At 44.8% G+C, this 27,274-nt stretch overlaps 1 protein-coding gene across 3 annotated transcripts in view; it reads left to right on the top strand.

Annotated features, from left to right (window-relative positions):
- Positions 1–20,708: 20,708 nt before the first annotated feature.
- Positions 20,709–27,274, top strand: part of Il1r1 (interleukin 1 receptor type 1) — a 69,388-nt gene continuing 62,822 nt past the window's right edge. For all 3 annotated transcript variants that reach the window (XM_042265553.2, XM_076557366.1, XM_042265547.2), the window contains exon 1: positions 20,709–20,979. The gene's annotated coding sequence lies outside the window, so the exon portion shown is untranslated. The remainder of the gene's footprint in view (positions 20,980–27,274) is intronic.

Here is a 27,274-nt window from a genome sequence, read left to right as displayed (position 1 = left end):
AACAATCTAAAAACATAATACATGTAAATCTGTGTATAAATATACATAGTTTAAATTTGGGCTCACAATGCTCCATCTAAGAGACAAAGACCACTAACAACAACTCCAATACCAGACATGAGAAACCCTCCTTTGAGTTGCTGGTCAGGGCTGTCCAAGAGAAACCCCAAACAAACAGCGTATTATTGTTGTTATTCTTGGTTACTCCCCAAGATGTGGAAGATAGCATGCACTTTAGGAACAGGATCCAGAGTCCCTGAGCTGGAACTTACCTTAATACCTCCTTCTTGAGGACTTGCTTTCATGGTGCTACAAGACACTGTGTAAGGTTCCAAGGAGGGAGTCAACCAACAGCCCTCACCCAGCTGTGATGCCTGTGAACCACATCAATGACCATCATGGGACTCTAAGGGTGAAATAGTGGCATGCATCCCCTGGCTACTCTCTAATTGGACTTAAGATCCCCTGGACAACCTGGGGAAGCATTCCACTTCGGCCCTGGATAAAAAATGACTGCTTGAGTTTACCAAGGCTTGTGATGGCAAAACGTCCAGCAACACCTGTGTGAAATCGCTATGGCTACAATAGTGCCCTTTGGTGCCTGAGCTATCCTTCAGATTGTAGCAGCTCGAGTTGTGGTGCAACTTCTTCAAAGTGTTTGCCTTGTTCAAAGTGGTCTAGCTTCCAGGAAGGCAGCCTGCCTGACTTTTCGGCTCATACTTTGCGGCTCGTGTTAGCCAAGGCGCCAGGAAGGGTGTGTCGGCTCTCACTTAGGGAGTTAAATTGCTCTAGCTCCCCAAACCTTATTTTATTTAAATAAAAACAAACATTAAGAGGGATGCTTACAACAGAGGCCTGCCTTTAATATTGACACTTTAATTCTTAGCTAAAGACCCTTGGAGGAGAGTTGGGTCATTTTATCTGTTTCATGGAAACTTGAGAAGAAAAGGTTTATTTTGCTCACAGCTTTGGAGATTGCAAGCCTAAACAGTGTGGTGCTGGTTTTAGTTGAGGACTCACTCCAGCTGCATCACATGATGACAGATGGGATCCATGGTGAAAGCCTGTATGAGAAGAATCAAATGGTGAATTAGGAAGCTGGAGAGTAAGAAGGGGCCTGTGTTGACATTTTGTAACAACCCTCATGAGAACTCACCAGTGCCTGCAATTTCTTTCAAAGGCAATGCTTCGGATGACTTTGTCACCTCTCAATAGGCTCTACTTTTCAGATGTTCCAACACTTACAGCAAGGATGAAGCTTCTGAATCACGATCTCTTCAGCACAATTAATATCCAAACCACAGTGCAGAAACATTGTTTTTTCTCGCTGTTTCCATCCAATTGGCTCTACTAAAAAGAACTCTTGGTGGCAAGCTCTATCATTCCCGTGAACTTAGGCCATGCCGTTTCTCTTGCGTTAATGCTTTCAGTGGGCATGCCATCAGCAGGGCTGTCTGCACAGAAGATTTTGAGCACAGGCAGATGTTGTAGACAGCTGCTTGATCAGCCCGAGTGAGAGACTATAGCATAGGATAAGGATGGCTGGCTGGAGACTGCAGTTGAGTTTCCCAATGTTTTCTAATTACCAACCAAAGTTATGAAACTTGAGCTCAGTGTTTGAAGAGTAACTTCCTCCCAGGAACCTGCCTTCGCAACTGGGTTTGGGCCCCAGCCAGCTTTCTGAGTCAACTGAATTCTACCAGAAGCATCAGGATTCCTGGTCAGGGGAGTTTGAAGGGGGCCTTGTAGGAGGGCAGGACTGTGACACAGCATCTCGGGGATCCTCCAGAAGGGACACTCTGTACCTGGTGTGGCATACTAACTGGCTTCCTGAGGCCATCAAGACTCTGAGAAGCTGGACTCTGAGGAGCTGTGCTGCTGTCTCAGGAAAGTAAGTTCCATGCACTGACTCGCTTCCACACTTCAGAAGACACTTTCTGTGAGTCTTCAGAAAGAAAACAGGCTAGACGTCATGCGCTAATGACTTCCATGAGCAGTGTCTAGGATACAGTCTCCCCGTGACTCCTCTGGGCTGGTTGTCTCCGCCTTTATGGTTGGTTGGTTTTCCAAAGGCCTGGCCCAATCCAGGTGCAGTCACCTCGACCTCTTGTGCAAAATCCTCTTAGTTCCTTTTAGTGAAAGATCTGGAAGTTCTGAATGGTGAAGACTGAGCTCTGAAGGGCCTCGACACACGCTAATATGGCTTCTCCACTCAGGTCACACTGTATTGACAAGTTGTGAAAGGTCAGTACTTCAACTGATCTCAACATGGTTGATGACACATTAAGGTCTTTTCCTCCAGTTGTAGTTGGTAGTTATTTAAAAAAAAAAAGATTGCAATGGCTATGGATGCCTCATGAAAAGGGAAGGATTACTGTGCACTTGGGTGGGATACTAGTTTTTGATTTTGTTCTGCTGCTTAGCTCTGTGGCCTTGAGCTGAGGCCTCGGAGACTCTGAATCTCAGTTCCTTGACATAAAAATTCAGACACTGCATCTGTGACAGGAGGCATGAGCAAGGAAGGCCTTGTGAAGGTCAGAGCTCACTAAAACAAAGCCCGCTTTGGTAGACTCTGGTCCATTGATGGAGTTGTGCATCACTATTTGGTTCCCAGTAGTTCTAGAGAAGAAGACACTTGTTTTAGACCCAGAAGTATAGTAAATAATGACTGAATGATTCCTTGAGTAGCATGATGGGACATCTTCACAGAAGCCAGCCTATTGGCTCGCTTGACACAATCATAAATTGAATGAAATACAGTTTACAATGCAATCTGATGTTAAGGGTCAACAGTTAAGAACTGGCAATATCACCTAGTTAAGAAAGTGCTCTTAAAGTAGGTGTGATTGTACTGCCCTACACATACTAACCAGTCTCATGCACTACATGAATGAAACCATCCTTCTAAATGAAGTCCAGTATAAGAGAAATTCTATGAATATTTCTATGCATACACTGTATTTATTGCTGAGGGCTACTGGAGTGGTTTCCAGTTTGAATTTATTAAATGTAGAACAGCTGTCAATGCTCTTGGATGTCATTTGTGATAGGCTCTGTTACACTCTTACATTGATCATAATCAGGAGTGAAAATAGTAAGCCATAGGCTGTAACTATATTCTTCATTATTCATTCCTCAGAATGGTTTTATGGATATGTGTGCTCATCAAGAATGCTAGAGAGTTCTAGATGCCTGCTGAGTCTTTATCAACCCAGGATCTGGTTTTACATTATAACTCTCTGGTAGATAGAGGTGTACATAATTAACACTTGCATATATACACAAAATCACACAAACATCTCTTCATATATATTTAGTTACACACATATACATCACATATATAACTGTATATGCATATTATATGCATACTCGCACACAACCACAAACACACAAACACAGGCGCATACACACTCATATACACAAACACACACATAGTCACACACAATATACACATACAATCTCTCTCACACACACAAACTTCTGCCACCATTTCATTTATTTACATATATTTCATGAGAATATGATATAGCTAGAAACATACATATATAAGCATATTCAGAAGATATATATGTACAATTTCTTTTGTATAAAATTCTAGAAAATGCAAATTACCCAAGAGTAACAGAAAGGCAGATAGACATTGGCCTGGGAAAAGGTAGATGAGATGAGTTGCCATGGAGCTGGAGCAAAGTTTAATATGGTGTACATAGTTACAGAGTAGAGGGGTCATTCTTCTGAGAGGGTGGAAGTCTTTTATAACCGTTGAGGGGAAAGTGATTTGGTCTTATCTCATGGAACATTTGTATGGGATCCGGATAGATATGTGGGCAATTCATTATCTTGTTAGATTAAATTTGTAAATTATTCAGCTCCAGACAGACTATGCCCATAAGCCATCAGCGAGTCACTAGGAGTCAGGCTCCACACAGCTAATTAAGACATTGTTGGTCACAAGGGACCAATGTTCTTGGCCTGGTTATCAAAGTGTGGAGATCTGGCTTTTTGTTTCAGCCTTCTGTCTTCCTATTTACCCCCTAACAGCTCTGCAAAATCGTGGCATTGACAGGCGACAAAGGCCTGTCTCTGAAGGTGTTTCAGAGCTGAGTAGAGGCACCAAAGGGCTCCTAGTTGGCATTGATGATCTACCATAGAGTCATAGGATTATAAGGCCTAGAAGGCTCTGGAGGAGTTTTTGGAGAGGAGAAGTGGTACTATCATGAGAGACCAAAGCTAGATTGACACCATTTGGAAATGGAGAGGTTCTTGATGGCAAGAGATGGATACAAATTCTGATAATTGTGGATATCCCTGAGGCACACAATGGCCTGTAATCTTGAAGATATCAATTATTCAGGAGGTTAAGAAAGCAAGGGCCACAATCATAGAGCAGAATTCAAAAATCAAGAAAGGATCTCTGGTATCCCATTGACATATATAACAGTTGGTATTTTTTACTAGAAGATCCTGCAGAAGTTTGGTCCAGTTTGATCCAATATAAGATGTGATATCTCAGCATCTGGCGTGGGAGAGATGGACCAATGTCTTTTCACATAACATTTGGAAGCTTAATCTATTGGATTTGGGAAGAAACAAACTCGATCAGCCATTGAAGGAGGAAGGGACCAAGATTGGGTTGCATACATTTTACTATAGGCATAAGAGTTGACCTGTCTATTCAAACAATGACTGGGAAAAACAGGTTGGCAGGCCTGCCTAGCATCAAGTTCTACCCACTAAGGAAGGTGAGACCCTACTGTGCCAGTGAAGTGGAGAACTTGGGTCTTCTTTTTCCTGGAAGTCCCTCTGAGGTAGGAGAGAATCAAGATAAGAGAGAGACAATAGGTGTGGTGTGCATCAGCTGCCCAGTGATGCACTTGGGGTCCGTTGGGTCCTGTGAATTGTCATAGGAGTTAAAAGTTGTGTTTAAAGAGTAGGTTAATGTACAAGCAATGCAGACTGAGCCTGGGGATGAATGAAACAGACCTACTGTGATGGAGATTTTTTTTTCTAGTAACAATGGAAGAGACATTAAATAGAGAATCAGATTTTTATTTTCTTAGAGCTTGATGAATTAGTTTTGATAAAAGACTAGAACATCTGGAAAAGATTTTTTAACCATTAAGAAAAGATTAGCTGATGAGGCCTGGGTAGGGATGGACATAAGTGTTATCAAGACATCTACCACTTGGACCATTCTAAAATCATAGGTTATGGATCACAGGTCCCAGATTTACTTATCTGAAGTTGACCTTTGTGTTCTCTTGTATCCCACCTTGTGTTCTTTCTGGAAAGGTTTTATAGCATGCACCCTGTCTTAGTTAGGGTTTCTGTTGCTGTGAAGAGATACCATGATTACAGCAACTCTTATAAAGGAAAACATTTAACTGGGGGCTTGCTTGAGATTTAGTCCATTATCATCATGGCGGGGAGCATGGTGGCATGCAGGCAGACATGGTGCTGAAGAAGTAGCTGAGAGTCCTATATCTTGCAGGCAACAGGAAGTCAACTGAGACATTGAGCAGTATCCTGAGCATAGGAAACTTCAAAGCCCGCCTCCACAGTAATACACTTCCTCCAACAAGGCCATACCTCCTAATAATGCCACTCCCTATGAGCTTATGAGGGCTAGTTACATTCAAACTACCACACAGCTGAACTAAGTTACCATTGGAGAATTTATTAAGACTATATAAGGTCCATTGGAGAATTTGGCCATTGGAGAATTTAAGATCTTATAAGGTCCATTGCAAACTGACTAAAGCACGTTGTGAGTGACTTTCTCTGTGAGTCTTTATGAGTGCCAGGTCCCCAGATGAACAAAGCAGATGGGAATCCTGCTCAGGCATGGATAGAATTTAGTTTTTTGATATTTCAAATTATCTTTCTTGTTGGGTGTTTGAGAGAATGGAAATGGAAAAACACCCCCTCCTTTTTTGAGACTCATTGGGTATCATACTTAATAATCTAGGAGGAACTCCTTGGTGTTTTAAATTTTTATCTCTACTGGCTGTCCCATTGGCGGGGATAAGTCAGTTTCTGGCTAACTATGTGGTTCCCATTCAAAGCACATGGGCCATTTTCCCTTCTAATGATTGTCTGTTTTGTAGGATGTATCAAAGCCCAGTCTCTGGGGGCTCCAAGGCCTTTTTGCCAAGAGGAGAGGAGGGGAGAGGAGATTCATCATTTCCTGACCCTGGAGAGCAAGGGCCAAAATATTTATCTGTGGTTTTAGCCATTTAACTTCTTTGTCTTAGGTTTCCGAGCTTTGGTTGATGGACATACAGAAAATGTGTAATCTCCAGATAGGCCTTTGGTTAATATATATATATATATCCTGATGTTGCTAAGACTCAGGTGCCTTAACAATTGAAAGCCTTAGCAGAAAACATTAGTAATTATTTTGATAGCACAACATAAACTCTGTTTTTTTTTTTTTAAGCCAGTTCTTATAAATGTTACTAGGAACCCATCAGTATCTTAAGAGAACCTCATTGCTTTGTTTACTTTTTTCATTACAAGTTTTTGTTCTTTGAGAATTCATACACATTTGCAGTGAAATATGCTCATGTTCATCACCTAGACTTCCCCCTCCATCTCTCTGTCAGTAAGTTCAGTTAGTGTTGTCCATATGTGCATGGATGTGAGGCCATCCACTAGCACATGGGCATACGTACCAATGGCCATGTCCTCAGAGAAGGATAATTGTCTCTCCCCCAGAAGCTATTAACTGCCAATAGCTTTTCAGTAAGGGGTGGGCGCCGGAGAGCACCTCCTGCCTAAGGAGAGAGCACCTCCCACCTAAGGAGAGAGCACCTCCCACCTAAGGAGAGAGCACCTCCCACCTAAGGAGAGAGCACCTCACACCTAAGGAGAGAGCACCTCACACCTAAGGAGAGAGCACCTCACATCTAAGGAGAGAGCACCTCACATCTAAGGAGAGAGCACCTCACACCTATGGAGAGAGAGAGCACCTCCCACCTAAGGAGAGAGCACCTCCCACCTAAGGAGAGAGCACCTCCCACCTATGGAGAGAGCACCTCCCACCTAAGGAGAGAGCACCTCCCACCTAAGGAGAGAGCACCTCCCACCTAAGGAGAGAGCACCTCCCGCCTAAGGAGAGAGCACCTCACGCCTAAGGAGAGAGCACCTCACACCTAAGGAGAGAGCACCTCACACCTAAGGAGAGAGCACCTCCCACCTAAGGAGAGAGCACCTCACACCTAAGGAGAGAGCACCTCCCACCTATGGAGAGAGCACCTCACACCTAAGGAGAGAGCACCTCACACCTAAGGAGAGAGCACCTCCCACCTAAGGAGAGAGCACCTCACACCTAAGGAGAGAGCACCTCACACCTAAGGAGAGAGCACCTCCCACCTAAGGAGAGAGCACCTCCCACCTAAGGAGAGAGCACCTCACACCTAAGGAGAGAGCACCTCACATCTAAGGAGAGAGCACCTCCCACCTAAGGAGAGAGCACCTCACATCTAAGGAGAGAGCACCTCCCACCTAAGGAGAGAGCACCTCCTGCCTAAGGAGAGAGCACCTCCCACCTAAGGAGAGAGCATCTCACACCTAAGGAGAGAGCATCTCACACCTATGCTAGCATTTATGCCGACTCTCTCTTGTGTGGGTCTTGTACTGTCACTGAGCTCCTTCCTCCTCATCTTACATTCTTCCTGCCTTTTCTTGCATAATGTTCCTGGAGCCTTGGTGTCTGGATTGGGGGTGGTTGCTGAAGACGGTCCATTTAGGGCTAGGCTTTCTAGTCCCTTATTCTCAGCATTATGATCAGTTAACTTTATTGTTTTAAGCATAGGCCTGCATTTTAGTTTCATAACAGTGTTCTGAATTTTGACCTTTGGAATTCTAACAACATAATCATTATACACATACCTGCTTTGAGATTTACCTTTAGCAAACTCCCTGTGACTTACTGGGATCTTCTGTTAGGTGCCTCAGAATTTTGTTTTGTTTTTGTTTCAAATCTATAATTTTATCTTATAACAAAACCTTACTTTTCCGAGTAAAAGTTTTTATTATGCAAACAAACAAACAAATCCACCACCACACCACCACCACCACAACCACCAGCAGCAACAAACAAAACAAAACAAAGAAGCAAAAAAACAAAAAGAGAGAGAGAGAGAAAAGATTTCTTACTTTCCTTTTTATTTACTTACTGGTCCTATCTAGCAAAAGAATTGAATCTAATTTGTTTTGATATAACGTAACAAGCTAAGATTGTTTGATTACATGTTAAACTACAGGGTTTTATTTGCTGTCAATCTTATGGTTGCTTTGATTTTCTTTTAAAGGTTCTTTTCCAAATTGTCTTTCTTGGTCTTAAGAGTCTAAGTTATCGCTTGAGATTGAGAAATGACCCAAATGAGAAGACTTGTGAAGATTTTAGATATCCAGGGAGAAAAGGCACAAAGAGTTCAAGGTCTTTATTTGCTAACCTTTAACTGTAGCTTGGGTAACAAGGACACGGCTTTTCCAGAGGAGCTGGAGGAGGGAGCAAATGGTTACTCTTCCTTTTATAATATCCTTTACTCAAAGTGTGGACAGAAAACAACCACCACCAACAGCAGCAACAAAAACAAGCTGTTCTGGTTTGGGATTATGTAAGGGTCAGTATTGTAAAAGAAATATGTTGTTTCTTTTTGAGGGTTTAGGGATCAAATTTAGAGAAAGCTCCCCCTTTGCACTCTTGTTCGTGTGTGTGTGTGTGTGTGTGTGTGTGTGTGTGTGCGCGCGCGCGCGCGCGCGCGCGTGTGTATGTGTTATTCTTCAGAAACTATCCACATTTTTCAGTTTATTGTTATAATTATTATCATTTGTCTTTTTGAGATGGGTCTCTCATTGGTCTGAAGCTTGTAAAGTTGGCTGGGCTGGCTGGGTAGTGAGCCTTGGGGGTCTGCCAGTCTGTGCCTCTCACTAGGATTATAAGTGTATGCCACCACATCTGCCTTTTTTTTTTCAAGATTTATTAAATTTTATTTTATGGGTTAGGTTTCTTGTCTACATGAGCATGCAGTGCCTGGGGAGGCCAGAAAGGATGTCAGATCCCCTGGAATCGGAGTGATGGTTTTGAGCTGCCACATGGGTACTGAGAATCAAACTCCGCTCCGCTGCAGGAGTTACCAGTACTCTTAATCACTGAATCATCTCTCCAACCTCAAACACCTACCTTTTTCATGTGGCTTTTGAAGATTGAACTGAGATCTTTATGTTTGCAAGGCAAACACTTTCCCAACTAGGCCAAAATTAGAGCACATTTTGAGACTACTTCCCAAAGGCAAGTTGGCCGTGATGGACAGTGTGTGACCTGTTGTGGGTCGACTAGGGTACTGTCTGAAGGCATTCCCAATGGGCAATGGACCTTTCATTCACTCCCCAATAGAACAGAGGCAATGCCCTATGCCGGGGAATCCCCCTTGAGTAGAGGGTCCCATGTCTGTGAAAGTGAAACCTGTTTTCAGTCTGGTACCACTCACAGTACCACTGGTCCCAAACGTCTGGCAGCTTATGCCAGACCGACCCTGAGGTCACAAACTGAAACATGACCACAGATTAGACATGAGGGCAAGCAAAGGTTTGCTGTCCAGGGAGAAGCAAACTCCCTGTTGCCATTAAGTTTCTCAAATGAGGACACCTGACTGTTCAGGGGAGCAGCTGGCACACAAACTCTGGGTACAGATGCTCTGTTCCCTCCTGTTGAGGAACTGCAGCCACAAAGTGTGAACGGGGAGTAAGAGGGAAGACAGAAGCACCACTGCTCAGAAACAAACACTAGCAAGGCCAAGGGAGGTGAGGAAGGGGGTTTCCATTCACAGCTCACTGAGGGCCCCCAAGTCAGTAGGAACAGGTGAGAAGTGAAATACCAATGCTGTGAGCTGAAGTAGGCCAGCTGAGGGATGTTGATTGACATCACTACATCCCATCTCATAGGGAGTTGTCAGCCACTAAAGCTGTGGTGTGACCCCATCTGCATGCACTAACTAACGTGTTTGTGGGAAATCACCTGTAGTTACTTCCATTGCCCCAACAGCCTTATGTTTCAGGCTCCATGGAGTCCATTCCCTTTTCAGCTCTAAGAGGTGTGTGGAGCCGAAAGAAAGTCCCTCGTCATCATTCCAGTCAGGCTTTGGGAGTCTCTGCTGGTGAGGCAGGAGCCCATGGAAGAGCTGGGAACATGGGGAAAGAACTGACTTACATGGGCACCACATGGAAGCCCAAGGAGGGGAAGAGTATCTCATGGAGGAGATATTGTCCCCCTTACCTTATACTAGGGTGGTGTCAATGGAGACCAAGCAAGGAATGGTATCCATCTTTGTGTTGCTGAGCCAAAGACCTTAGATACCGAATGGTCACCATCAGTGAACACTACTTTGAAAGTCTCCGCCAACTTCTATGCTGCCTCCTTTTGCACCAGAGAAGCAGAAGAATAGAACCATGAGACCATACGCCCATCCTTCAAAATGGCAGCAAGAGCAGCCCCATTCACACGGTCCAATGCAGTGCCCATGACCTCATTTTTCTCTGGGGCTTTGGTGTGAGCCCACCACGGCTGTAGCAGGACAGAAAGGAGGTTATGTCTACACTCTCTTCCTACCCCTATCCCCCAGTGCCCAATGGATTCCAGCCACATTGTTCTCTCCCCTCCCCTCAGTTTGAGCCAGGGTTTGTTATGGGATCCGTAGGAATGGTGGTGAGTGGCAGGAAGCCAGGGGGAGGTCAGGCTCCCAGGGAAAGTGATAGTGGTTCCCCAGTTCCTTGTTTCACAATCTTGAAGAATGATGAGCTATGATAGTAGAAGGGGAAGCAGATTTTACTGGGTGGAGAAGCAGCTCCCTATGGCAAGGAAGGGACTCAAAAGTGTCTGCCAGCCTGGCCTCCTCGGCTGGGTACTTTTACACCCAATATATGAGTTCAAGTAGCTCGTGACTGTATGTACACCAGAGACTGAGTTGAAAGGCTTCAGCTTGGCTGAACTGAATGGGTCTAGGGACTTGGGCTGGGGAGAGATAAAGTAGGAGAGCAGAGCCTCAGGGAAACCTGCCAGTGGGAGAAAAACTCACCCAAAATTTCAAGAAGATGAAGAAGCAGGAAGGGAGGCCAACAAGGGCTATGGCCAGCCATTATTAAAGACCAATGGTCAGCCATTACCTTGATAAGTCAGGCCTTTTAAAATGTGCAGCTGCCAGGGCTGAGAGATGCCTCAGTACTTAAGAGTGTTTGTTGCTTTTGCAAAAGATCTAAGCTCAGTTCCCAGGGCCCAGGGTGGGTGTCACAACCACCTATAATCTAGCTCTAGGGAACCTGATGCTCTCTTCCGGCCACCATGTGTGTGCACACTCACATGCACACACAGATAAAAAAATAATACCATTAAGATTAAAATGAAAGAAAGTTTATAATGGAGAGGGTGCCTGGACTTACCTTCTCCTATAATTAGATTAGTGACTACCCTAACTGTCATCATAGAACTTACAGCCAGTGACTGGTGGAAGCAGATGCAGTGATCTACAACCAAGCACTGGGCTGAGCTCCTAGACTTCAGTTGAAGAGAGGGAGGAGGGATCACAGGAGCAAGTGAGGTCAAGGTCATGATGGGAAAAACCACAGCGATAGCTGACCCAAGCTGGTGGGAGCTCTGGCCTGTCAGCTGGGGAACATGCATGGGACTGAAGTAGATCCTCTGAATGTGGGTGACAGTTATGTGGCTAAATCTGTTTAGGGAGCCCATGGCATAGGGATCAGGACTCACCCCGGGTGCATGAAATGGCTTTTTGGAACACATTCCCTAAGGTAGGATAACTTGCTCAGCCTTGACACAGAGGGGAGGGGCTTGATCTTGTCTCAACTTAGTATGCCAGACTTTGTTGACTCCCCAAGGCAGGCCTTACCCTCTCTGAGGAGTGGATGGGGGGGTGGGATGGGAGAAAGTGGAGGCTGGGAAGGGTAAGGGTGGGGAACTGGGATTGGTATGTAAAATGAAAAAAACTTTTAAAATAAAAAAAGATTAAAATGAAATAAAATTTACAGCTTCTGAGTTAAACTTGCAACTTTTGAGCTAAATTTGCAGGTTTTGAGTTCAGGTTCTGCGCTCACTGTTTGTATAGAGCTTGTTAGGATCTGGTCTTTTCAGTTTGTAGCTGTGTCCCTTCTGATAAATTGAATGAGGCAAGTCCACTGAGCATTTTCTTGATTAGTGATCGATGTGGGAGGGCTGAGGCCACCTTAGGTGGTGCCAATCGTGGGCAGGTGGTCTTGGGTTGTATGAAAAAGCAGCCTGTGTATGTCATGGGAGCAAGCCAGTAAGCAGCATTGCTCCGTCCGTGGTCTCTGCTTCAGTTTCTGCCTTCAGGTTCCTGCCCTGACTCCCCTTAGGAGATTGTAAACTGTAAGATAAATCACCGCTTTCTTCCCAGGCTGCTTTTTGTGATGGTGTTTATCACACCAACAGAAAGCGAATTAGGACATTCATGGCTTCTGCCAGTGTAGACTTCACTAAGGTATTTATGATTCCTCACACCCTGGGAACCCGCATAACACCTTCCAGCACTATGAAATCTAGCCTGCAGGAAGAAAGTATTCAAGTCAGTTACAGCTTGAGTTCTCCATATCCCATGATCACTTACTATACTGGTCCAAGAGTATATGGTAAGTCTTCCTCAGCCATGAACCTTGTGAGCTACAGTAATGACCAGCCTGACAAGATGTGTGCCCAGTAGACAATAGTGGCATGAATGTTATAGGGGTAACCAGTTGCTTTCTGATTGACTTTAAGGCTTCTTTTTTCTTTTTGTAAACTTGGTCAAGAATCTGTGGCTGTCATTATGGAGCCCAGAACCCTAAATAGAACATGTATACCACCCCTACCTCTGCAAGGTTCTGTGACCATCTTGGAGGAGAGGGAAGATAGAATGTAAGAGCCTGAGGTTAGGGAGAAGTGCTGAAAAGAAAATGTCTTCTAGACACGACACCACCATCGCATGCATGGACTCACTGCAGCGGTGGTCACTTGTACAAGATTGGGCCTGTCAGCATTTCGTCATAGGAGGGGGAAGGGCTTATAAGGCTCTAACCTTCCTTGAGGCACCACTGACAGTTTGTGCTGAGTGGAGAAAATGTGTCTTTCTTCAGTGTTACACCCAGTGATAAGTCAGAAAAAACCCTCCCACCTGAGGGTCTTGGGCCTGCCCCAACTTGGTATGGCAGCCTGTGTTGACTACTCAAGGGAGACCTTTCCCTCTATGAGGAGTGAATGGGGGTGGGATGGGGGATGTGGGGGGAGTAGGAGAAGGGGAGGGAGCAGGACTAGTGGGCGGTATGTAAAATGAAAAAAAAAACTAAAATGAATACAAACAAAACAAACAAACAAACAAACAGTAACCTCCCACCCATTCTCACACGGGCAACCTCTGACTAAACTCAGTGGGTCACACATGAAAAAAGATGTGAAAATGTTCTCTTGTGGGGGAGCAGAAAGGTTTCAATGGGAGAAGAAAGTGGAATGAGCCAGGGTAACAGGGGGTGAGATGGAATAAATTCCTTGCATACACGTGTGAAGCTGTCTAAGGATTCATGAAGCCACTCCCCCGGGGGTTATACCAGCAGTAACAACTGGTGGGAGAGGAGCTTCTCCTACCCCTGAGATGATTACTAGCCAGTTGAGTAGGGAGCTCCAGGGATGCAGCCTCTGTGGGCTGTCACTCATTCTAGGCTGGGCTCTTCGGTGCTGCCTTGAGTCATCCATGCTCCTGAAAGGAGCCCCTCATTCTTACTCCCGTGAGTTACCCCAGGAAGCTCACAGGACCATTAAGCAAGATTTGATAGCATCATTCTTTGGTCTGCAATCAGTGCTCTATTTGGAGTAAATACATATTGCCCATGTTTCCCTAGTAGTCATACAACAGAAATACTTTTGACAACAGAAGAAAATGCATTCCAAATCACTAATTAAGATTATAGGGGATTGGGTGACAAGATCTTGAATGACTTTTAAATCTCTTTATCTTATTTCTCCATATCTTAAGTATCATGGTTCTACCTTTTATAATAAAGATAATCTTAAACTCTGTACTTTTGAATCACTTTAAAAATCTAGTGAAACCATTTAAGTCCTGCCAGAGAACAGCTGGGAAGAATGCAGTTTCCCATAACATTTAGAAACACAGCAATTCAGACCCGTTTATTGGTCTGTGACTCATATTTGGTGATTAAACACAATGAATACCATAGTAGATTATCTTTCAGTATTACAAACAGTAAGTTCCTTATCCGCTGTCAGAACTGAAGATGCCATCCAAAGTTCACAGAAATGTAGATCTAGGCACCAAGAAGAAAGGGAGAAAAGGAGGTGAAGTCTATAGATCCAGATTCTTCTTTAAGATTTCCCCCTGCTGACTTCAGTTTCTTACTTCAAGTCACGTGGTGTGGACATGCCCTCTCTAGCACCTTGACTGGTCATGTAAGGAAAACAAAATAAAAGAACCCAACAAACAAATTGCCCAAATCAGAGGGCCCGAAGGAGATAACAGAAGCTTGTGGTGTGGAAGCCAACACGAAGGCCTTTGTTCGGGTTCTTCCAGGACAGGAAGGTTTGGCCCATCACATTGCTGAGTCTGCACAGTTAACAGATGCCTACTTCGCTGGTTTCCTGAACGTTCTAGCATGCTGTTTGGTTCCATTGCTGAGGTCCATCATTCGGACTGTTTTGAGTTTGCTGGGACCCTTCTTCCCTCAATTGTGCTCGACTTAGACACCAAACATGCCAGAAGCTCCATGTCTATCAAAGGTCAACCCGAGAGAGCCCCTGAGTCCACACTCTCATTCTAGTGAAGGTGCAGCTGAGTGATCCTTTATTAAGATGTATTAACGAAAAGTAAGAAATGAAGGAAGAGAGAAACTCCTGAGAGTAGGAAGTGTTCCCAAGAGGGGAAAAAACATGGAGCTTCTTTGTGGCATTTTACAGGGCCAAGTTTGGAATAATTGCTTTAAGATTTTAGCTTTCTGGGATGTCATGGGTCGATCAATGGAGGTCCACATGCTCTATGCTTGCCTCTCTGGCTGAACCCAGGAGATGATCATGTGGTCTGTCCATAATGCACCAGTCAGGGGTGGCTGAAGCCCTCTCCATCCATCTCTGTCTTCACAGCTTTCAGCTATTGACCTTCTTTGGGAGCCATTGGTCACAGGTTGGTGTTGCTACCTGTGACCTTGAAGGTGTCTCAAGTGCTGCTAATTATACACAAAACTCTTTCTTCTTTATAGTTACCAAGAAGTAGCCCCAAGTCTTCTTCATTAACTCTTTGCCTACAGAATGGCTGGAAATGGGGCTAGGTTTTCTTAGCATCTAGCTTCTCTTAGTTTGCTGTACCTAGCTACATTACACCAGAGCGTATGGAAGAAGAGTAGTGTCTTATGTGTGTTCTTCAAAGGCTTGGGGAAGAAGACAGCTGGCCTCTGTCACTGGCCCCGAGCCGTCCTTCCTGTTATCTATTCAGCTTGGTTAGCTCATATCCAGCCATATGTCCTCTTTGCTATCATCTTCAGTGTTTCAGGATTTGCCATTTTAACCATTAATCTGCCTTTTATCCCCAGAATGAATTCTCCTACAACAATTTGCAGTTTTACCAAGGGCCCCTTTCCCTTACTACCTACAGAGAGCTGGCTTCTGCCTCAGTTTGATGACTTCGGGTACACAGAAGACAGTTCTGGTAGGCTTCCGGCAGGCGGGATGGCCCCGCTGGTCTTCTCTGGCTGTGAGTAGCCCTTGACAATGTTTTCTCTGATGGGAGATGGGAGGGTGTTTAAAAAGCGCTGCTCTGGGAGACAGCCTTGATGATGACTGCCACCTCTCTTCTGCTTTGGCTTTGAGGAAATTTCCCTTCTTCATTCATGGCCTCAGGAACTCTACTGGGCCCCACCTGCATACCACTTGGGTTCTTCAGACAATGTTATTTTATAATACTTTCGCTCTAAATTGAAGTTCAACCTTATAACTCTGTATGGATCCATTTTCTGTTGCTGTGACCGAATGCCTGAGGTTGGGTTCTTTTGAGAGAAAAGAAGTCATACTTTGGAGGCTTAGAGTTCAAATAACCTGGTTCCGACTCTGTTGATGGGCCCTTGACTGCATCACATGATGAATGCATCAAATCATGGTGGCTGCACATGTATGAGGAAGAGATCACATGATGAGAAAAGAAGTGGGGTGGGAGGAGCCAGATTTGCTATTTCCTAATAACTCTCCTCTAGGAACTAGAAGTATCACTCCATTTTGAGGATGACGCAACCCCCTTGCACTAATTCCACCTCTTAAACATCCTGTCACTTCTTAACATCGCTTCCCCAGGGCAACCAGGCTTCCAGTGCATTCATCTTCAGAGACAATTACATCAAAACCATAGCACTTTGAATTTGCTCTTGGAGAAAATGCCTCTTCTTACTTAATCTCTCTTTCTGGGTCCCTTGTCTCTGGACAACTGAAGGGTACCCTGAGCATGTCTCTGCACTGCCTGGCTGCTTCCTTCCTGGGAGGAGATTGTCTGCTGCAAGCAGAGCAGTCAGAAAGAGACTGATTGTAGGACTTGGAGCATGTTGCTAGAACCCGCTCTTCCAGGTGACCCAGTTATGGACATTTTTTTTGTATCCATTGCTACTAACCACATTGTACATCTTACTCACAAGACAGATCTTTGCCAGTTGTTTTCAAGAAGTCTCATTTCACTAATTCTGTCTAATCTCCATCAGAAAACCTCATGAAACAAAAGGTTGAATCGGCTTCATCCTACTTGACTGGTTCTCAGTCAATTCACGATTTCTCTCAGCAGCCCGGCTTCACTAGGTGCCAGAAGACAATCCCAGTAATAATTTCCTTGAAAATGTCCCAGCTCCCTCATCTGGGCTTGAAAAATCCCTGAAACTCAGCAGTGGATGTGGAAGTTATTTTCCACAGGCATAGAGGATCAAGGACACATTCCCCTCAGAGGTCTAGTCAGTTGCAGGAGGCACAGGATAGTCTGAATTGTTTGGGCCATTGTCTGGAATAAAAGTAAAGTCTGCTGGCAAGCAATCAAGCCTGACTCTGCCAGGCTGACCACAAAGGATGTGAAGGGCCATTGGACACGGCATGGCAGCTGCCTCTGTGTAAGAGGACAAAGCTTAAACTAACAGAATGTGTCACTGGAAGGCATTGTAGAGACCAGCTAATTTAAACACAGGATTTCTAGACTCCGACTCCTGGCGACAGACTTCAAAGTACATGCACACATATGTTCATGCGTCATAACGTACATCCCGCTGTCCATGCTTTCACATCCTCCTTTCTCATGTAGGAAATACATGGATTTTAGTTTCAACAAACATATTCATAAATGCACACCAATTCTGAGTTGCTCATTTTTCCAGGGAAATATGGGGGTTATTGATGACCTTTAATGTACCAATACATGAATGACAATTTAGAGTTCTTCCAAGGACATGTTTGCCAGTGACACTGTGCTATTATCACATCACCTGACACCTTGAATACTAAATTCTTTAGAATTGGCTCCCAGTGTCTTGTACTCTTGCACTCAGAAAGAAACCTGGAGTCCAGGAAATTTGCCATTTGCTTCTGGTGTTGAATTTTTATTGTCATCTATGACTATTTGTTTCCGCTAAACTTTGTGGGTGACTAGGCTGCTGAGAAAGCCCAGGCATATGTGTGGGTTTCCTATCTGCAAACTAGCTGTCTATATCCCGAATAGGTCACTCCTTGTCGAGGGTGGGAGAGGAAACTACGATGACCAGAAACAGCCTTCAGATGGAAACTTCCCTCTCTGCTGTTCAAAAAGAACAAGCTAAACTGGCTAGAGGGAGAAGTGTGGGCAGCAGTCTCTTACTTGGGAGAACGCGTAGTGTCTTGGGTGGTGGGTTAGTGTCCTGCCACTGCGTTTCTTCTTCTTCTTCTTCTTCTTCTTCTTCTTCTTCTTCTTCTTCTTCTTCTTCTTCTTCTTCTTCTTCTTCTTCTTCTTCTTCTTCTTCCTCTTCCTCTTCCTCTTCCTCTTCCTCCTCTTCCTCCTCCTCTTCTTCTTCTTCCTCTTCCTCTTCCTCTTTCTCCTCCTATTCTTCTTCCTCTTCTTCTTCTCCTCCTCCTTTTCCTCCTTTCTGTGCCCCCCTACCTCCCACATCTCTGCTTTGCCCACCCTAGGAAGCCAGAAGCATCTCTGGAATAAACCTCTTCTCATCCTCTAAGTCAACGGCTCTCAGAAGACACCATGTTTCTGAGTGTTTTGGCTTGACTGTAAGCACACCAGCAGGCGTCTGGATGAAAGCTGTAGCCCCCCCCCCACACACACACGTACATGCACACACAAAGAAAGCTTCTCCTTTGTCTGATGGTTTCTGGTCCACTCTACCTGCTTGGTATCTTCATATGAAGAAAATCAAAAGAGGGAGAAAAAAACAGGAAGAGAAACAGGAGGAGAGAGAAGAGGGGGGAGGAAGTAGAAGGAGGAAATGAGAGAGGAGGGGGGAGCGGAAGTGAAAGGATGTGGGAGGATAAGGAAGAACGGGAAGGGAAGGACTGGAGGAGAGGGAAGGGTGGGGGAGGGAGGAGGAGTGGAGGTCAGGGAGGAGCCAGTGAGTGGAACTGCCAGCCCAGCTGTTTGAGTAGAGGAAATGCAGGGGGGGGCTCCATCTCCACGGGCTCTGTCTCCAAGGTGCGCTCCCTCACACCCTACCTCTGTCACTGCTCTCTGCTGTGGGTGTCAGGACAGTTGGGGCTCAGATCCCCAAAATCCTGATTCACCTGGTCCAGCTTAAAATAATGTAGATGCACTGTCTCCTAAAAGTCCAGAGATAATCGGGGTTGGGTCTGTGAAGAGCAGCACTTCCTCTGTCCTTCCCTTGAGTGTGCACGCCATCCAGAAGATTAGCTCTGTCCTCGTCTTAGGAAGGCTTGCCAAAGGAAGGAAACTGGTAGTTGTGGGAGGGAGGCATAAGGATGAGTTGGAGAAGAGGGAACAGCGGGGGGCAGTTGGGGGGGCTGGATTTTTACCAACATGCATTGTAAACATGCATGACATTCTCAAAAAAAAAAAAAAAAAAAAGGCCGCCAATAGTGGCCCTCTTCAGATCCAGCTTTTCCTAATTGCCTGAAGGCAAACACCAGGCAGAAGGATGATGAGCTTGCCTGCTGTGAGTCTGTCCTGGGGCCTCCTTTCTTCAGACCTGTGGTTGAACCCGGCTTTGGGACCCGTGGGTCCTTCCCAAAGCCACCCCACACTGGAGCAAGGATGGAGAGTTCCCATGTGGCTGTCTTGCAAGGCTGGGCGTCAGCATCAATGGATTCCCCATGTGGCTTAGACCTGTCTCCCCAGTGTAGGGAACCTTGAAATTGTCACAAGACCACACCCCAAGATTTCCCAGCCCTCCCATCTCTCAGCAGCCACTCAGCGCTGCAGTCCTTCCTGTCTGTGCCTAAACTGGATCACTTGCTTTCATTAATTACCAGTTCATCAGAGCTGCCTGGTGGCTGCTTAGCACAAGGCCTTCCAGGAAAAGGGCACCCAGAAGGGCGAGGCAGACTGTTAGGAAACCGCACAGTTCCTGACTGGACAAAGCCTGTTCCCAAACCATTTGTCTAGATCATAGTTAAGACTCTCAAGAGCTATGACAGATGGAGCTCCAGCTCTGTCTTGCTAAGGCATCTTGGGAAAGGCACTTCTATTTTATGAAAGGTATTTCTATTAGCCTGCTTTCTTCATCTCCAAAATGGGTCTAAAAACTTACGTTTCCCAGAAGAAAGCCTGACCCAGATCTCTGCCAGCTCTTGCAGAAAGGAGGCAAAGTCTAAATAAAGTGCCCAAAGGGTTCTTCTTGAGGGAAGAGAGGAAAATACTGGAAGTTGAAGAGATGGAAAAAGAGGAGGAGAGATATTCTGTGTGGGTTTTCATGGAAGGAAAGTGGCCGAAAAGAGGATCAAGCGCACATCAAGAACAAAGGTTCAGCCGCTGTCTTCTCCTCCCAGTGTGACCGTCATTCTGAGTTGCATGTAGATCTCTTAGAAAGGGTAATGACAGTGACCAGGAATGCCCATCAAGGCCAGCTGACAGGGGTTTTCAGTCCTGGACTATGTAGTTAGCTGACTGGCTTCCTGTGCTGGCAGAGTCAAGGCCAGCCAGCATGGTGACAGGCCAGACTCTTGTGATGCTGACAACATTCTCTTGAGTGCAGGGCCCTGGAGGGGCAGTAAGTGGGGAAGCCCTGCCGGGGCGCCCCCCCCCCCGCCCCCTCAGGATGCGCCAGGCTGCCAGGGGTGGGGCTCTGGGTCCCATCTCTCTGTAGAACTGAATGAAGTCTCGTGACATTGCCTGAGGAGCTGTCTCAGTGGACATCGCTCTGATGGCAGAGTTGGGGTGGGGTGGGGTGGGGTGGGGAGGTATGGGATGAGATCTCAGGGCAGGCTTTGTCTCTGAAGAAGGCAGAGCAATTCCAGGCCAGGTATAGGCAGTGGCCTCAGCTAGATTTAATGTGAGCTTAGGCAAGGAGAGAAAGCCTGCCTTGAAACGTGGGAGACTCGTGTGCATTCAGGGTACTAGCATTTCGTAAGGGTTGGGCACGTTTGCTGAAGGATTCTGGCGGACCGCCCAGCTCTGGGTTTCCTGTTCATAGTTCCACAGATGTGTCACTTCAGGATCAGAGCCCCAAGAGGCTCTGACATAGGCGTCATCAGGAACCCACTTTCTCTGGGTCATCTGACAAGACGTGAACTGTCACTCCTGGGCGCTCCCCGCTCACCCCCCCCAGCCCCAGCCCAATGCTCTTTTGGAAGGGAAGAAAAAAGTAACGCCATCCAGAGCTGACTGCAGAAGGCAGTTTTGTTTTGAATAGCCAACATCAGGCCAGCAAACTTCATCCCGGGGAGAGAGGCTGCTGGATGGTCGTCAGAGTTCCCAGGGCCCCAAACTATGAACAACACTCATGGTAAGATGGCTCCCTGTACTTTAGGATTTTCTGTCTCAAGATTTTTCCTTTTTTTTGGGGTGTGTAAAGATGTTTACTTACACACCGATGAGTTATTTGGGAAGGACAAATGGTAACAGAGTAAAAAGAGAGCATGCTGCTCACTGAAACAAGATGCAGGGTTTCTGCATCTCCCTGGGCACACTTAATGTAAAGATGCGTGTGTGAGCATAGTCAGATCTAAGTTTCATTATGTGGGAGATTCACTATGAAATACACAGAAGCTGTATTTTATAAGCACTTTCAGGGTTTATGTGTACATTCCTTTTAAGCACGTTACTTACTGGCTCACATCACTTTATAAGTGATGCTACTTATAATAAGTTTGATGCTACTTATGATAAGTTTGCTACTTATAAGCTATCGTAGTCATGACTTTGCATCGGTGGTGAGGGTTACTCGGTGAAGGGCATTTTGTGGGGTCCACTTAAAACGCTTCTGTGGATGTTAGAACTGAGGTATCACTTCACATCCGTGACTGCAGGTTAGAGAGGCGCGCTCTCACCAGAGGGTTTGCTGAGGGCCCTGCGTAGTTATCACCTGGAGCTACTGGGTGAGTTGGAAGTCATCACGCAGTTGGCAGTCAACATTTGCACACACTTCCTTCAAAAAGGTTTAAAACAACAGCCTTAAAGTCATGTGCTCGTCTTCTTTTTTGTTTTGTTTTGGAGACAGAGTCTCACTATGTAGCTCTCTATTTGGAACCTTTGTATACAGCCATAGAGAAGATTGTGTATGCACTCTCAACGAGGAGAACTAACTTGGCCCTGGCTTCTTATTGGACACCTTAACCTTTACAGTTCCCACCACCTGTATTTTTGGTAACAACAATAACAACCACAAACGAAATGGGACAGAGCCAGGAAGAATAAAAACAGGAAATAAGAACATAAAGGGGGAGAGGGAAGAGAATAAGTTTACTGTCTTCAGTTTAATTCAATTCACAGATCCCAAATTATTTTACACACAACACTAGCTTTGTGCTGTGTTGGTGAGCTTTTGGGTTGCTAGAATGTGGGGAGGAATTCTCCCAAGGGTGCAGATAGGCAAGGACCGAAGCATAAGTGTGTGGTGAGTCCCAGCATTTACCCGAGAGGTAGCTGGCCCTCTGTGGGTTGTGTGTTCAGGCCAACCCTCTATCTTTATTATAAACAAGATGACCTGTTGGGAAGGGATGAAATGAGAATAATCCAGAAGGTCAGGGAATACTTTCTGAGATTAACATACTCCTTCTAATAGGGTAATTTATCTTTAAAAGATTCATAAAGTCATTCTCAACAACATAACATACACATAACATGTTAAAAACTTTGGGCCCACTGACCTTATTGTCATAAGCCTGACAGTTTAATTAGAAGAAAAACTTGACAGCCATTTCTAGAAGATGCCTTTTAAAAATTGACAGAGACAGTATTTGTTCATTGTTACAGAGGTAAGTACCTATAGATAATAGAAGACAAACAATAACAACAGATTCCTGCAAGAGAGACATGTGGGGGAGCCATTGTGCATGCTTTGAAAAATCTGGTCTGAATGTCTCAGTCTGGATTCAGAGACTTCAGAATTGTGGATTATGAAGCCTCAATGGCTGACGACTATGTAAATATTTCCAAATCAAAAAAACTTCTGAAATTCAAACCATTCTGATCCCAAGCATGGGAGTTTTAACCTGTCACACTAGTGAATATCTTGCTTTCTGAATATATTTGCATTTTGAAGAAATTAACTCCTACTATATATGTGTTATTACTCAAATTTATCTTCCAGCAACATGGTGTGAGCAACTTTTCATAGACATGCACTTCTTTTTATTGGAGCTTTAGGGACTGGGGAGATGGCCCAGTGGGTAGTGATAGCTCATGGTGCAAGGATAAGGAGTTGAGTTTTGTTATCCAGCACCCACGTGAAAGCTGGGTATGTCGGTGGGTGTTAGTGACTTCAGCACCAGGAAGACAGAGAAAGGCAGGTCCTGGAGGCTCATAGGCCAGCCGGTCTAGCCAACTGAAGAACTCCAGGTTCAGTGAGAGACCCTGTCTCAGAAATGGTGAGAAAAAAAGGTAGAGAGATGACTGAGGAAGACACCAGAAGTCAACCCTCGGCCTCCACACATGCCCCCCCCCATGTGTCACTGGACACATGATGCACCCCACAAGGTTTTAAAATATGTTGTAAATCTTATTAAATCTTATTGGTAGATGAGACTTTTTTTCCTTTTCTATTGTTAGCACTGTGGAAATGAACATCATTACAGTTGAATCTTTGCGTCTCCTCGTGAATATTGCCTTGGGATAAGTCCCTAGAGATGGAATCCACTGCTTAATTAATGTGCTCTAGGAAGTCCCCATCCCCAATGTGTGAATACAATTGGGCAACATTCTTACTAGCACTGATTTTATTATTTACTTTTAAAAATCAAATTGTACTAGCCTGAACAGTTGGAAAAGGGCATTTGTATTGTGTTGATTGACTTTGGGAAAAACCTTTCAGGAAACTGGCTTCTTCTTTGTCCTTTGGGTTCAGCTTTTTTTTTTTTTTTTTTGGTTATTGAACACCAAAGTAGTGACCTTTTACCGTAACTTCTGCCAACCCAGTTTCAGAGGTCTATGACCTCCTTTGAAAATGTGCTGAGGGGTGAGGCTAGCTGCTTTTGCTCTGACTTTTACCTGGGGGGAAAAAACCTCATCTTCATGATTTTTATCTCGTCTTTAAGGCTGACTCTTAGATTCAGCATCAGTGTTTGCTGTGTTCCAACAGCACGGGGAATACTGTAGAAAAAAATAGTCTCCAACTTGTCATTTCTTCACCCATCTGTATTTAGGACACCATGCCATCCCCCCTCACAGGCATTGTCACCATTTATATATTTTGTTTTGGTCTCCAGTGGCCTGAGAGAGCCAGTTTCTCTCTCCAGGGCTTGCCTGGGTGGGAGTTTGAATCTCTAGGGGGCTTTCAACAAACCAATCTAGAAGAAGTCAATGTAAGGGAGACAGAAACATTGTTATCCAACTCTAAGAAATAGAAATGGAATAGTCCAAAACAGAGACTCAGAGACTTAAAAAAAAAAATCATCCCAGATAGAGCTTTTCTGGGTTAAACAGATTGGTTGGTTTTCTTCTATAGAGTATGTCTGTGAAGTTCTTAACGAGCGTTTCTAATCAAGCGAGTGCATGGAAACATGGACTTGACAAGAGCATGATTTGAGGGAGAGAAGGACAGAGGGGTTGACTCTATCCCCAGCCCAGGGTTGGCCTGTGCCAATCAGGACCCAACAGACGTGTACATTTGAGGGATGAGAGCTACTGCTGGTCAAAGCACTTGTAGACCTGAGACCCAGTCTCGGTCCCTTCTACATCCACACAGGAAGGAATCATTGTTGCTAGCTTGTTTTGAAGATTAGGAAACTGAAGCACAGAAAAGTGACTTGGGTGAAATCTCATGAGAAGTTGGTGTGGAGGTAGGATTCCTGGTGCAGACGGCCTGACTTGAGCCCAGGAAACTTAGGGAAAAGGTCATAACATGTGGTTCCGGGCTGCTGAAGTCCATGTGGTTGACTTGGGTATGTGCTTACGTCTTAATATATCATCCCCAAGGAAGAACAACTGTTGGGGTTTTTTGTTTGTTTGTTTGTTGGGTTTTTTTTTGTACATGTTATCCCATAGATTTTTTATGAATTTAAGCTTCACCAAAGATTCCAAAGCTGAAACTTTTTGAGTCACATTTATACGATGTCACAAGTGGAAAATTCTACTCACAAATCTCGACCTCATGCATGAGATTACTCAAAATATTGTATCAGATAGTGTGTAGGAGATGCAGGAGAAACAAGTGGATCTTGTGTTTATCCTGAGATCTCATCCTCAAGGTATCTCTTCGTGTCCATGCAAATATTCCAAGATGTGAAGAGAAAAAAACAATCCCACAATCTAAGATACTTTTGTCCCAACTCAGATAAAGGATACTCATTATTTTCCTCTTTGGGGACAGATGAGCAAGCCAAGACACAGCACGTCAGTAAATAGCCCATTAATCTCCATCACAGGCACTTTAAGCCCATGGACCACTGGGCCCTAGACGGCTGGGTGCTCATGTTCATGGTTCTTTCATCACAAGTCCCGAGGTCATAATTCTTCTGTCTTTGAAGATGGTAAGGCAGCCATCTCAGGCAAATTGGCCTTCCCTTGGAGGTGAAGCAGAGCTCATCCTTAATTTCTCTGAATCTACAGGGGCCAGTGCAAAATATCATCTGGTTGAATTTTCTGACCATATTCCCCCTGGCTGGGTATTCAGTTTATCTCGTCAACATAAAAATGATAGGTGCTTAAAATAGGCGGGGACTATTTTCTACTTTCCATCTGCAAAGCCACCAAGCCATCTCCAAGGAAGCTCAGAGACTGTCCCTGAGAAGGTTAGGATGAGGTGCAGGCTTAGGAATGGAGGCCAATTGTAGTTTCTCATGAGCAGTTTCTCTGTCTTCCCTCTGCTTAGCTGACACATTTACAAAATGGGTATGAGTACAATTATAGTGGATTTCTGTTTACTTTTGGTTACATGTTCCTTTGAACTGTTGGAATTCTGAATTTAAATAACTTACTGGCAGTACTATGGATTGGATGCAGGACCTTCTGCATTCTAGCTAAGCCTAAGCATCTGTATCCATCTGCAAGCTACATTCCCAGTCCTGAATCTTGTAATTTAAAAGGAGGATACTTAAGTACTAACAGCAGATGGTTCATTGGTCTTTATACATCTCCTTCATAAATGTAACTTCAGGGGTCATCTAGATTGGAAGAATATTTTGTAGGCCACTGATTTTTTTTAAAATAGGTGACACGTAGTTTACCTACTTTCTGCAGTTTAAGAACCTGCTTAGCAAAGTGCCCCTTTCTTCTCCCTGGTTTCTGCAGTCTCTTCTCTCTCTGGTCTGTCCTGACAGTGTTCTCCTGAGGACTGTTGTATTGGGGCCTCCTTCTTCCTCACAGGGCACACCATTCTGCACCCTGTCACATCTCTGTGTCTAACGAGCTGCATTTTCACTTCCTGGAGGTCACTGGAGTTTCTTGTAGTCTTTTGCTGTACTCATCAGTATTGCAATGAATAACAGCTTGTCCCTGTCATTTTCCAGAAGTTCAAGCACACGTACCTGTGGGCCAAATGTGACTCAGACATACATGTTTTCCATCCACTCTTCACCAATAGCAATCCCATCAAAAACATTTCCCTATGTACACTCTGCTTCCCGAGTGAGCATGTGTGTATGTGTGCATGCTCACTCTTACATGCGTGTGTAGAGGTTAGATGTTGTTGTCAGGTGACTTTCTCCATTGCTCATCATCTAGTTTTTTGAGACAGGGTCTTTCATTCTACCTGGAGTTTGCTGTTTTGGCTAGACTGGCTTGCCAGCATGTCCCCAGGACTCACCTGTCTCTGCCTCTTCAGTGCTGGGGTTACAGGTACAAGCTGCCAAGCCTAGTTTTTATGTGACCCTGGGGCATTTGAAGCCATGATCTCATGCTTACATAGCAAGTGCTTTATTCATTGAATCATCTCCCAAGTCCATTAAGCTAGTGTTTATTGAAACGAAAAAAGGTGAGTTCAGTGTGTTTTATTACTTCTTCAAAGATCCAGTGTGTTTTATACTGTCCCAAAATATGAGTGAAGTTGGACATCTGTTCTCTTGGCTGCAAATAATTATTGATGATTACTTCTATTCACTTAGCAATTAGTTTTTGAGGGCTTGTTGTGTGGGTAGCCATGGATACCAATGTGAAGGGGATCTGGTCACTACTGGGCAGATGTGTGAGCTAGAGAACCATGTGGTAAGTACCACAAAAGACTGAAGGTCTGTTTAGACAACTAATGACTGAGATCTACCTTAGTCTAATAATTAAGACTTCTTTGGGGGAAAGAATGGGCCATCAGGCATGAGATAGAGCATAGAGAAAGGGTACAGCATCATGAAAGTTATGTTTGAAGGATCAGGCACACACCCACATTCTAGCACTCCGAAGGCTGAGGCAGAAAGATCACACATCTGATGTCAGTGTGGACTACATAATGAGAGGAGATCTGTCTCATGCAACAGTCAAGTAATGTCTATTTGAGGATCAGAAATAGCTTTCCATGGTGGTGAGAGGAATGAGGGAAGGCTACCAGATGAGCCGGGTACAGAGACTGAGGGCAGATCATGGTGGGCACTGGGGGTGGAGGTAGGAGTCTGGACTTTATTGGGAACTTCAGGAAGACTTAGAGGTAGGAA

This window comes from Peromyscus maniculatus, chromosome 21 (assembly GCF_049852395.1).
Source record: "Peromyscus maniculatus bairdii isolate BWxNUB_F1_BW_parent chromosome 21, HU_Pman_BW_mat_3.1, whole genome shotgun sequence".
In the NCBI taxonomy this organism is placed as follows: Eukaryota; Metazoa; Chordata; class Mammalia; order Rodentia; family Cricetidae; genus Peromyscus; species Peromyscus maniculatus.
This window is presented reverse-complemented; position numbering and strand designations above follow the sequence as displayed.